Raw genomic sequence first — 14,205 nt, forward strand, 5'->3', positions numbered from 1 at the left:
GTCATACATTTCATCAATTTCTTCATCATCTGCACAGCTAGTTGGCATATAAACTTGTACTACTGTAGTAGGCATGGGCATTGTGTCTATCTTTGCCACAATAATGCGTTCACTATGCTGTTTGCAGTAGCTAACCCGCACTCCTATTTTTTTATTCATTATTAAACCTACTCCTGCATTACTCTTATTTGATTTTGTACACTCCTGGAAATGGAAAAAAGAACACATTGACACCGGTGTGTCAGACCCACCATACTTGCTCCGGACACTGCGAGAGGGCTGTACAAGCAATGATCACACGCACGGCACAGCGGACACACCAGGAACCGCGGTGTTGGCCGTCGAATGTCGCTAGCTGCGCAGCATTTGTGCACCGCCGCCGTCAGTGTCAGCCAGTTTGCCGTGGCATACGGAGCTCCATCGCAGTCTTTAACACTGGTAGCATGCCGCGACAGCGTGGACGTGAACCGTATGTGCAGTTGACGGACTTTGAGCGAGGGCGTATAGTGGGCATGCGGGAGGCCGGGTGGACGTACCGCCGAATTGCTCAACACGTGGGGCGTGAGGTCTCCACAGTACATCGATGTTGTCGCCAGTGGTCGGTGGAAGGTGCACGTGCCCGTCGACCTGGGACCGGACCGCAGCGACGCACGGATGCACGCCAAGACCGTAGGATCCTACGCAGTGCCGTAGGGGACCGCACCGCCACTTCGCTGCAAATTAGGGACACTGTTGCTCCTGGGGTATCGGCGAGGACCATTCGCAACCGTCTCCATGAAGCTGGGCTACGGTCCCGCACACCGTTAGGCCGTCTTCCGCTCACGCCCCAACATCGTGCAGCCTGCCTCCAGTGGTGTCGCGACAGGCGTGAATGGAGGGACGAATGGAGACGTGTCGTCTTCAGCGATGAGAGTCGCTTCTGCCTTGGTGCCAATGATGGTCGTATGCGTGTTTGGCGCCGTGCAGGTGAGCGCCACAATCAGGACTGCATACGACCGAGGCACACAGGGCCAACACCCGGCATCATGGTGTGGGGAGCGATCTCCTACACTGGCCATACACCACTGGTGATCGTCGAGGGGAAACTGAATAGTGCACGGTACATCCAAACCGTCATCGAACCCATCGTTCTACCATTCCTAGACCGGCAAGGGAACTTGCTGTTCCAACAGGACAATGCACGTCCGCATGTATCCCGTGCCACCCAACGTGCTCTAGAAGGTGTAAGTCAACTACCCTGGCCAGCAAGATCTCCGGATCTGTCCCCCATTGAGCATGTTTGGGACTGGATGAAGCGTCGTCTCACGCGGTCTGCACGTCCAGCACGAACGCTGGTCCAACTGAGGCGCCAGGTGGAAATGGCATGGCAAGCCGTTCCACAGGACTACATCCAGCATCTCTACGATCGTCTCCATGGGAGAATAGCAGCCTGCATTGCTGCGAAAGGTGGATATACACTGTACTAGTGCCGACATTGTGCATGCTCTGTTGCCTGTGTCTATGTGCCTGTGGTTCTGTCAGTGTGATCATGTGATGTATCTGACCCCAGGAATGTGTCAATAAAGTTTCCCCTTCCTGGGACAATGAATTCACGGTGTTCTTATTTCAATTTCCAGGAGTGTATTTATAACCTTGTAATCACCTGACCAAAAGTCTTGTTCCTCCTGCCACCGAACTTCACTAATTCCCACTGTATCTAACTTTAATCTATCCATTTCCCTTTTTAAATTTTCTAACCTACCTGCCCGATTAAGGGATCTGACATTCCACGCTCCGATCCGTAGAATGCCAGTTTTCTTTCTCCTGATAACGACGTCCTCTTGAGTAGTCCCCGCCCGGAGATCCGAATGGGGGACTATTTTACCTCCGGAATATTTTACCCAAGAGGACGCCATCATCATTTAATCATACAGTAAAGCTGCATGTCCTCGGGAAAAATTACGGCTGTAGTTTCCCCTTGCTTTCAGCCGTTCGCAGTACCAGCACAGCAAGGCCGTTTTGGTTAATGTTACAAGGCCAGATCAGTCAATCATCCAGACTGTTGCCCCTGCAACTACTGAAAAGGCTGCTGCCCCTCTTCAGGAACCACATGTTTGTCTGGCCTCTCAACAGATACCCTTCCGTTGTGGTTGCACCTACGGTACGGCCATCTGTATCGCTGAGGCACGCAAGCCTCCCCACCAACGGCAAGGTCCATGGTTCATGGGGGGCTCTCTGTAGTATAAAACTGTCTGTAGTATAAAACATGATTTCCGCCATCGTCATAGTCAACAGCGATGAACCGATTAAACCACAAACGATCACACAAACTTGTTTCTCACAGTTATTTACCACTTTAGGTCAGCGTTCTGTGTAGCTTTCTGGTAGAAATTTTTTGTTTGGTGGAACCATTAAATGAGAATTAAGTTAGTTGAAAGAGGTATTGTACCTGTACAAGAAGTATAGTGTGAAAAGAAGATATCTGTTTTCTAGATTTTAGCGTAGATGACATAGGATTAACAAAGGTGTTGTTAATCGCTAATATGAATATCCTGGAGAAAGAAGAATGGGACACGAGAGGTGTCAGTTATGGACAATTGCCAAACGCAATTGAAACTGCAATACGAGGAAGAGTGAGGCACCTACAGGGAAGCAATAGGAACTGGATGAGAAAATTGCTTTTGGAATTTAAAGACTTATTTTGTCCAAAATGACTATTAGCTACGCATATTTCACAGCACATCATAAAAACTGGAAGAGCATCACCAGGCTACTGCAAACCGTACAGAATACCTAGGTATTTACAGCCAATTTTGGAGGATTTTATCTATCATCAGCTGAAAGATGGAATAACTAATGAAAGTAATAGTGGATGAGGGGCAGGAATAGTCGTTGTGACAAAAAAATCAACGGATGGAACACGAAAATATAGGTTTTGTTGTGACACAGACACCTAATGTGAAAACCATAACGGACGCCTATCCTTTGCCAAACATCACAGAAACCTTGGATCATTTCGGGAAATGCATGTACTTTTCAACAGATAGAGGTTGCACAGCAGCATGGACACAGAACTGCGTTTGCGACACACTGGTGACACTACCAGTTCAGAATAACGCCATTATAATTAAAAAATGCGTCTGTAACGTCTCGGATATTGTTGGATGGAGTACTCAGAGTTTTAAATGTTTAGTGTATCTCGATGACATAATCATGTATGGGATTGATAAAGAATAGCATATGCAGCGATTAAGGGAATTAGTTCAAATGGCTCTGAGCACTATGGGACTTAACTTCTGAGGTCATCAGTCCCCTAGAACTTAGACCTACTTAAACCTAACTAACCTAAGGACATCACAAACATCCATGCCCGAGGCAGGATTCGAACCTGCAAGACCGCTGCGGTCGCAGGTTCGAATCCTGCCTCGGGCATGGATGTTTGTGGTGTCCTTAGGTTAGTTAGGTTTAACTAGTTCTAAGTTCTAGGGGACTAATGACCTCAGCAGTTGAGTCCCATAGTGCTCAGAGCCATTTGAACCATTTGAACCAACGGCCTTGCCGCAGTGCTATCACCGGTTCCCGTCAGATCACCGAAGTTAAGAGCTGTCAGACTGGCCTAGCACTTGGATGGGTGACCGTCCCGTCTACCGAGCGCTGTTGGCAAGCGGGGTGCACTCAACCCTTGTGAGGCAAACTGAGGAGTTACTTGACTGAGAAGTAGCGGCTTCGGTCTCTTAAAGTGACATACGGCCGAGAGAGCAGTGTGCTGGCCACATGCCCTTCCACATCCGCATCTAGTGACCCCTGTGGGCTAGGATGACACGGCGGTCGGTCGATACCGTTGCTCTCTCATGGCCCGTTCAGGCGGATTTTGATTAATTGACACAATTGTTAAAAAAGCCTACTAAATCTGAGTGGTCAGACGAATGAGAGCATGCTTTTGTGGAGCTAAGAGAAACTTAAACATCGACTATTTCTGGATTTTAATAGAGAATTTGTTTTATGACGTAACGCATAAAACCATGCACATGAATACAACTAAGTTCTACAGAATGAAATTATTTCACAATGGAGGAAGAGATGTTAATACTTACAGTGGAATACCATATTTCAAATTTTATCTGTCTTGTATCACGTTTAGTGTAATAACAGATCATGGAGCATTAAAATGATTGTTGGAGTTAAAGGATCTTAAAATGAAATTTTCACTCTACAGCGGAGTGTGCGCTGATATGAAACATCCTGGCAGATTAAAACTGTGTGCCGGACCGAGACTCGAACTGGGGACCTTTGCCTTTCGCGGGCAAGTGCTCCACCACTGAACTACCCAAGCACGACTCACGCCCCGTCCTCACAGCTTTAATTCCACCAGCTTCTGTGAAGTTTGGAAGGTAGGAGACGAGGTACTGGCGCAATTAAAGCTGTGAGGACGGGGCGTGAGTCGTGTTTGGGTAGCTCAGTGGTAGAGCACTTGCCCCCGAATGTTAAAGGATTTTAGCCTGTAAATTTTGAATATAGAGTTAGTAGGTATTGTGCAAGAAGCCTGACAATAAATAAGTTCCACAGTGTTTGAGTTACGGAGCAGAGCAAGGTGCCCCGAGAAATGTGTAAGATTAAGTGACAGGGTTAAGGAAAGCAGTTGTTAGATAATTCTTAAGAGGCAAAACAGGATTAGAAGGGCCAGTCTCCAGGAACGTTTAAGGATAAACTACTTTGTTCGACCCGAGGTACCAGTGTAATGTATTCAGTCAAAAAGTACGCAAGAGCGTTGTGCATTGCGAAGCAAAACATGGCCAACAGGTGTTGCGAAGCAGAGGCATCTAGACACAATATGCTGGCCGTGGTGGCCGAGCGGTTCTAGGCGCTACAGTCTGGAACCGCGTGACTGCTACTGTCGCAGGTTCGAATCCTGCCTTGGGCATGTGTGTGTGTGTGTGATGTTCTTAGGTTAGTTAGGTTTAAGTAGCTCTAAGTTGTAGGGGACTGATGACCTCAGACGTTAAGTCCCATAGTGCTCAGAGCCATTTGAACCATTTTTTTTTAGACACAGTATAGCAACAGCCGATTCTGCAAAACGGAAGGACGAAAGCCTTTCCTCGCTTCCAATCATGGAAGTGTTTGGAATAAGTGCATTAGGCCATAAACGGTCTGGGGCGAATGAGTATCCAGTTATTATGTACTAAAATGTTCTTCTCTCAGTATTAGTCTACACCATGTGCCTCCGACAACCGTAATGACATCCTGGAACGCAGTACTGGGTCTGCTCTTCAACCACGGGGTGGGCTGAGCTAAGAGACCAGCTACCACTGGAGCAGAAAGCTGTTCGCTCGCTGGGGGAAGGTCATGGCTGCCTTGACGGTATTGACAGTTGTTCTGCCACGCTGCCATCATGGTCGCAGCCGGAGACATCACTGAGAGAGGCATTCGAGTGTCGCCACACTTGGCACCTCCCTTTGCGCTCTCAGCAGTTCTGGACGTCTATTGTTTTGCACGAGAGGCAACTGGATGCCTCCACCAAGCTGTTCCTGATGTACTAAGGCCGAGGGCTGGAATGAGGAAGTTAATTTATAAAATCTACTCTCATCCAGAAGTATCATTTCAGTCTCCAAGGTGACAATCTATGGGTCATCTGACAGTGCCTTCAAGCCTGCGTGTATCTCAGGTCATCTAACAGTGCCTTCACGCTATGTGTATCTCACAGTGGCAAGGAAGATGTTGGTCAGTTGCACCGATGAAGTATCATACGGATTTCGTAACATCCCATATCTCCCCCAGGAAACATTTCTGCAACTACTCTGCCAACGAAGGCTCAACCAGCACAGCAACTATCATATTTTGTAAAATTTAGCGGGTGCACAAGCTGTATATTTGCATGTTTACATGTGTGTGTTTTGATTGCAGTTTTAGAAGGAAATAAAGACAAATATCGAGAGAACAGCAGCAAGGAAACAGGTAAAAATAGTATGGTAAAAAGGATATGAATACAGTTATACTCTCCTGCTCTAACTAGTCAGTTACTGGCACGAATATTAGAACTTCCTGGCAGATTAAAACTGTGTGTCGGACCGAGACTCGAACTCGGGACCTTTGCCTTTCGCTGGCAAATGCGAGCACACTCCGCTGCAGAGTGAAAATCTCATTCTGGCACGAATATTACCTCTACACGCAAAATTCGAACCAGACATCTCAGAGCCAAACGCATTTGTAGAGATGGCGATTTAAATGTCTGAGCATCAGAGATAAATATTTGTGATGTGTCCTATCCTTAGTCGCTATTGTGATGTCTTCCTGCTCACTGGGAAAGTTAAATTCATGCCTCAGAATGACCTTAATCGAACACGGACAAACTGTTTGCTGTTATACATAGAAGCGCTTGTTTATCCTAATCTATCAATACTGCCCCCTCCATTAATGTAAGATATTCGTATAGCGTCGTTGATTCCGAGATCTGAACGTCTGGGCTAAGTATGTGTTCAGGTACTTGTGCAATGTAATTAAATAAAATAATTTCGTATGCGCGCCTTCTTCACCCATCATGGAGAAACTGAAACTATAGATTTATGAAATAATTTCTGTGCATCAGTCACTTGTTACTAATATTCAATTAGCACGACGCATTTTGGCCACATACTGCCATCATCATGTACGTTACCATTACATGTACATTAATCTGAATTGTAATAACATTCATTTGCTGGATGTGTCAGTGACGTTGTGTACCGAAATATAATCCTGCACAGAAAGATGCATTTCTTTTAGTGAGTACTACAAGCGGGTTGTATGTTTTAAATCATTTCGTTTGCGTACTTCCTTACATTTCTGCTGTAAACTTAGTTGTCTGGCACTCACGACACACTAACAAAAACATCATACTTTAACACTTAATTCAAAATTTTGCAGCTTTCCAGAGACTCTGAACAGCTAAGATACTCGTAAACTACTTCCAGTTTCTAAGACTACATACATTTAAGATGAAACGTTTTCTGTATAGATGTATTTCTGTAATGGCACATATTAAATGATATGCTTATTTGTTAAGATATTTTAATCGAATCAACATTCAGTGTTAAAGAAATTTTTTAAGAAATTTGTATTGTTGTTTTCCAGCTTATCACTCAGAAACCCGTCATCATGTAACGTGCTATGAATGAAAGTTTACAGTTGTTCTTAGAGGTCCATTTTATATCCCTTGTCCATTCTATGTAATATATGAAGACAATTCGTGATATCGTGGAGTAGGTGGCCTGTGCCCTTTATGTAGATGTCCAGTGCTGATTTAATATAATTGATTATGTGGTAGGTACTTACGTGGTTACTGCACTTTCTTTGGAAGTCTCTCCCAGCGTGGCCCACTTTGAGGGCTTGGCTCATGCAACATAATGTTTTCTAAATGCCGTAATGTATATGTTTATCTCTCTATGTGTTTCAGTAAAGTTTCAATGTGTGTTTCAGTTTGTTAAGTGCTGTGAAAGCAATGTTAATGATGTGCCATCTGAAACTGTTTGCAATTCTGTGGGAGAGTTTGCGTGTGAATGTTAGGTTTCTTTTTTACTTTTTGCGTAGCAGGTGATTTATTATAGCTTTTTTTCATTGCTGTGTGAGGTTGCCAATAAGCGTGTCAACATAGCCAGCTGCTGCAACTATTTGTTTGATTGTGCTGAGTTCGTCGTGTGTCACTTTTTACAGTGGTATATTACTGGCTCTCTTAACTACGAATTTGTATGCAGAATATTTGTGTCTCTTGGGTGGAAAGACGAGCTTTGTATGGTGGTGTAAATTTTCGGTGTATAAACTTAGCGCATATTTTTGAACGTTTATCACGCCACCAGTGCGCAGTAAGTGGCACTTTCTATACCATGTTTATCTGGCACTGCAAGTAGTTGACACACTTTCAGTCCTTTATCTGCTCTTTTAACGAACTGTACCAGTATATTAATTTTTATTGCTTCCATGGAGGACTTTATACCACTTTTTCTGCAGTTTGACTTGAGCCACTTAGCTCATCATGTATGTTTAAAATTTTAAGGTCATGTAATTTATCTGACTTCCTTCTAAAGAAGATCCCCCTAGTGGTACTGAAACCTGGTCAAGTATTTTACATTAAATTTATGCAAGCGGTTACCTATATGCTTCATGTATTGAATATTTATTTACGATTGCTGCTGTCAGTCATATTTAAAATTGCTGGTGTGTAAATTATATTCTTTACTGTTGGTCAGGTCTAGGAGTTGATGCTACCATTTTCTTCATATTCAGCAATGAATTTCATGTTTTTGTCCTGTTTGCTGAGCGCATCGAATAAGTGAAACTATAGACGAACTTCCAGCGCACTGGAATAGCTTGGGTCAGCAACTTCTGTTAAAAAGTAGAACGAAAAACCAGTCCAAGTTCCCACTTGGACTGGTTTTTCGTTCTACTGAAACCATAGAGTTTCGAATCTGCAACTACTCCACATCGTTTGAAATATTCCATGGCGAAAATTAGTACAATGCAACCAAACAATTCACTTTAACCTCGTAAGCCTGATAACAAAATACACTCCTGGAAATTGAAATAAGAACACCGTGAATTCATTGTCCCAGGAAGGGGAAACTTTATTGACACATTCCTGGGGTCAGATACATCACATGATCACACTGACAGAACCACAGGCACATAGACACAGGCAACAGAGCATGCACAATGTCGGCACTAGTACAGTGTATATCCACCTTTCGCAGCAATGCAGGCTGCTATTCTCCCATGGAGACGATCGTAGAGATGCTGGATGTAGTCCTGTGGAACGGCTTGCCATGCCATTTCCACCTGGCGCCTCAGTTGGACCAGCGTTCGTGCTGGACGTGCAGACCGCGTGAGACGACGCTTCATCCAGTCCCAAACATGCTCAATGGGGGACAGATCCGGAGATCTTGCTGGCCAGGGTAGTTGACTTACACCTTCTAGAGCACGTTGGGTGGCACGGGATACATGCGGACGTGCATTGTCCTGTTGGAACAGCAAGTTCCCTTGCCGGTCTAGGAATGGTAGAACGATGGGTTCGATGACGGTTTGGATGTACCGTGCACTATTCAGTTTCCCCTCGACGATCACCAGTGGTGTATGGCCAGTGTAGGAGATCGCTCCCCACACCATGATGCCGGGTGTTGGCCCTGTGTGCCTCGGTCGTATGCAGTCCTGATTGTGGCGCTCACCTGCACGGCGCCAAACACGCATACGACCATCACTGGCACCAAGGCAGAAGCGACTCTCATCGCTGAAGACGACACGTCTCCATTCGTCCCTCCATTCACGCCTGTCGCGACACCACTGGAGGCAGGCTGCACGATGTTGGGGCGTGAGCGGAAGACGGCCTAACGGTGTGCGGGACCGTAGCCCAGCTTCATGGAGACGGTTGCGAATGGTCCTCGCCGATACCCCAGGAGCAACAGTGTCCCTAATTTGCTGCGAAGTGGCGGTGCGGTCCCCTACGGCACTGCGTAGGATCCTACGGTCTTGGCGTGCATCCGTGCGTCGCTGCGGTCCGGTCCCAGGTCGACGGGCACGTGCACCTTCCGCCGACCACTGGCGACAACATCGATGTACTGTGGAGACCTCACGCCCCACGTGTTGAGCAATTCGGCGGTACGTCCACCCGGCCTCCCGCATGCCCACTATACGCCCTCGCTCAAAGTCCGTCAACTGCACATACGGTTCACGTCCACGCTGTCGCGGCATGCTACCAGTGTTAAAGACTGCGATGGAGCTCCGTATGCCACGGCAAACTGGCTGACACTGACGGCGGCGGTGCACAAATGCTGCGCAGCTAGCGACATTCGACGGCCAACACCGCGGTTCCTGGTGTGTCCGCTGTGCCGTGCGTGTGATCATTGCTTGTACAGCCCTCTCGCAGTGTCCGGAGCAAGTATGGTGGGTCTGACACACCGGTGTCAATGTGTTCTTTTTTCCATTTCCAGGAGTGTACTTTGCTGATAGGCGGTGAAAGTTAGGGGTGGACGATTCAGGAATCGCAAAATAAAAATGTTCCGTATCCGACTGACCATCACATAGCCTCATCTGCATCCACAGTATCAAACCATTATCCACCAACAAAATTTCGGAGATTGTTCACAGATATCTTCTGAGTATTCTGGCACAGGATACTGGTGCTCTCTAGCGGATAGTTAAATAGTAATGAGATTTCGTTTGATTTCTTATTCCCACTTACTGCACTGCAATGAAAATATCTGCACAACAGTGGAAATGCATGGTATGCGTTGTGTATCTTGCTGGGGAACAAACTCGTTCCAGTGAATCACAATACTTTCTTTGAAACCAGTAACGTCCGTTTTACCCTTCCCTCTCAAGCTTCCAGGTTGAACGTTTGGCCTGTATGCTCCTTGCGCACGGAGTCACTGAATGCAATGAAACAACCTAACGACGCTACGCCGAACTTGTGCCGCAGCTACGGCAAAGGTGGTAACTTAACTCAGGACGTTATTCAGGTGGTATAACATAGTCCATCAACAAGCACACTCTGAATTTTTACACGTACCGGCTTTTCACATACAGGAATATAGTAGACGTTACGAACGCATGGGCTCTATTCTTATAATTTACAGCGGATTCAGTACCTTCGAGAAGGAGGTGAAGATGACGATCGGAATTTTGTCATCGGCTAATTGCAAATCAGTTATAACCCCATTGATGCTATTTATTGATAGAGCTATTTTCATTCATGATGGTATTGGTAACACTTGTAATTCACGTAGGTGGACTGAAAAACATCACACGCCTTTGAGAACACTTATTTTCAAGTACACTTTTCTGCACGTTTGCGGTGTGTTATGACAGTGTTACAGTATCGTCTACAAGGGCCCGTAATCTAGATTTTCTTGTACTCGAGTGTCCTTCCTTTTACTATAAGCGTGTGTATGTTCTTCCAGCATGACGGTGAGGGCTCTGTTCATCATAACCGTCGAATGAAACATCATCCTAACCTAACATTTCACGGAAGATGGCGACCAAGTTCCCTTTCAGCCTTTGGCGGTGACTGAAAGACGATCTTTACAAAGAAAATGTAATCACAAGGTAGGAACTGGTTGGCACACTTATAGAAAGTGCTTCCCCCATTATAGAACTCCAAGACCACCCCAGAAGAGCTGTGCGTTCGAGATTGCTTGAAACTGAAGGCGGAGTTTCCGAAAATCAACCACGAACTTAATCATTTGCCATAGGTTACATTAGAGCAACTGTACTGATACCTCACAGCTAGAGTTGGAATAGTATCTACCGTCATTTGTTGTTTCATGGAAAACACTTTGTTACTTAACAACAGTATCATCATTACAATTTAAAAAAAACTTCAACAGGCTTAATACATTAAAACCAAATTTATAAAAGCAGGACATGGAACCGGAAGTATCCAATTCCCAAAAAAAAGGAGAAGTCACACCAACGAGGCGTGGCTGCAGGGAGGTTCAACAAACAATTTTATCAACCAAATGAATTACAATGACAGCCATTAAGTGTACTAACAATTTCCTAACTAAGGTAACGATTACACAGTTGGATAGCACCCATCCAAATACAGAAAGGATCACATGTCATGCCACTGCTTGTAGCTGTTGGATGGCCACTCAGCAATGTATAAGCCTTAATAAACAAAAATCCCTTAAGAAATAAAATACACAATTGCTCAAAACAGACAAACTGGACGGGTATAAAATTTAAATATAAATTCCAACGGGTACACTCCAACAAGACATTGAAAATCACCCTTAAAAGAAACAGTAGCCCAAAATACAAGGTAAGTTGGGAATACATGCCATTTAAATGCAGCTCCCAATTGGTGCAGACCAGTAGAAACGTTGACAATGACCTTTAATAAATATACAATTGCCCAAAATTCAAGAAAAGCTGAGAGCTACAGCAGATGGCTAGCACAGCCGACAAGGAACAAGCAGCCAAGTTTCACAATGAATGGAGTTAGCTAATGACTGTGAATTAAGGTAAGGTTCGACAGTTTATATTCATAAATAACAGGCTTTAAACTTAACACACTGAGAAGTAGTAATAAGGGTGCAAGGTTTAAACGAGCAGTTAAAGAGGTATAGTGAAGAGGAACTTCGGGCTTGTCAGACACACCTTAAACCTCCTGAGCTGATTAAATTCACCAAATAGAGTAGACCACTGGTTCCCGCTTCATTGGGGACACTCCGTCGTGACACCCATCAAACGATCAACTTTATTCAACTTCAGACACCACAACGCGACTGGTAGAAGCACCAGATTGCCGGTGAAACCAGACGCCGTGCGACGACGGAAGTGCCGGCACGGCAAAAAGCAAGCACGCATCTGCTGCCGCCAAAGCTACCCTGCCAACACACATGAAAAGGGAACAGTAATTTGCGCAACTAGGGCTATACAAAAGAATGCCTAAGGAGTAGAAAATCTGAACGAATCGCACAAACGACTGCCTATGCAAGTAAGATGCTTAACACTCCTTAAAATTACTATTATTCAGCACCAGATAATGCAATAAACTTACACATCTACAACGGTTGCTTTGCCTACCACACAGATTATGTTACACTTTAATTCAATCCTAGGAACTCATAACAGGAAGTATCGGTACGCTTGCACAGCATATGGCCCGGAACACAAATTCCGATCAGTATCAATGACCGATGATCATGCACTCACTGACTCGTAGGTGCTTTAACACTTTGCAATCCGCACGTCTCTTACAAATTTATTCGCTTGGCGCCGGCAGCGCTAATTCGGATTACTTGACTTGTCGCCGGCCGCTTGTCACCTTTCCGTTGATGACAAGCTTCAGACACATTGAATATTGCTTGCTTTAATTTTTCCGGATATTCTCTGTTTTGCCGTATCGTTCCACAAACTCGAATTTTCTTTTCAAGTAAATTCTCTGCAAGTTCTACACTGATGTAATAATTATCCATGTAGAGTTGATGCCACTTTCCATAAGAAGGTGTCAATAGTTCCATCACTGTTTTTGTTAATGGTTGTCCTGCGCCGGAATATATCGTGAATGAGGAAATGTATCCCGTACTCGAATCTACATCTACATCCGACTCTGCAAGCCACCTGACGGTGTGTGGCGGAGCATCCGAATGAGTATGCAATATATCGTAATTTTCGACGGTTTGTAAACTTTAAAATTTAACTGTCCAAGCCATGGTACATTCCTCTATCAATTTAAATTTTTTGACTCAGATTAAACGTTTCTTTAAACTTTTTGGAAAAATAATCAGTTACGAACTGCACTTTGAAAAGCCGGTCGTCATTATCCAGTTTATTGTTGTTGTCGGAAAAACGTAAAAATGATAAATGTCTGAATGGGTTGCGGGACATCGTTTTGCGAAATATCGGTGGGTCTCTCAACGGATTCGTTTACCAGTAATAATCGATCTTTACTTTTTTTACAGTTCCCATAATGATAGCAATCCCAAACCATTTTCTAAGTTCGGGTCCCATAACGTCGACAAATTTGGCATTTTTTAATCCAGTTTCCTTCTATTGCAATTTTGACTGTAATACTTGTTGGTTTCGTTGCTAATACATTCAAATAGATCGTTCCCTATATACAGGGTGTCCGAAAAGCCTTTACCTGATTACATAAACTGATAACTCAGACTAGATGTAAGATACAAATATGAAACTGGTGTCTAATTGTTTACAAACTATCAAAGTTTTTTTCACACATCAGTAAACTTCCACATGAGCACCCTTGGTAGCATGTATCACATCTAGGCGATATTCAATTTCCGTCCACACATTAGCCAACATCACTTGAGGGATCGATTCAACGACTGTGGTTATTCGTTACCGCAGGGTTTCAAGATCTGGTACACGTGTTCGGTAGACCTCGTCCTTGACATAACCCCATAAGAAGAAGTTTAATGGGGTTATGTCAGGAGAGCGTGGAGGCCAAACCGTTGGCCCATCACGACCAATCCATCGCCCAGGAAACGTCATATCGAGATAGGCACGAACGTCCAAACCCCAATGGGGCGGTGCACCGTCTTGCTGAAACAAAAGACATCAGGGTGATACTGAAGCAGCTGAGGAACAACAAACAGTTGCAACATGTCCAGATACACTGATGTGATGGTAGCCTCAGCGAAGAAGAATGGCCAGATATTTCGATCGTGCAATAGCGAGCACCAAACATTCCCCTATGGACTGCCTCTGGTGCACTCCATAACCTCGCCAGGGGGTTGT

This window comes from Schistocerca americana, chromosome 1 (genome assembly GCF_021461395.2).
Source record: "Schistocerca americana isolate TAMUIC-IGC-003095 chromosome 1, iqSchAmer2.1, whole genome shotgun sequence".
NCBI lineage: Eukaryota > Metazoa > Arthropoda > Insecta > Orthoptera > Acrididae > Schistocerca > Schistocerca americana.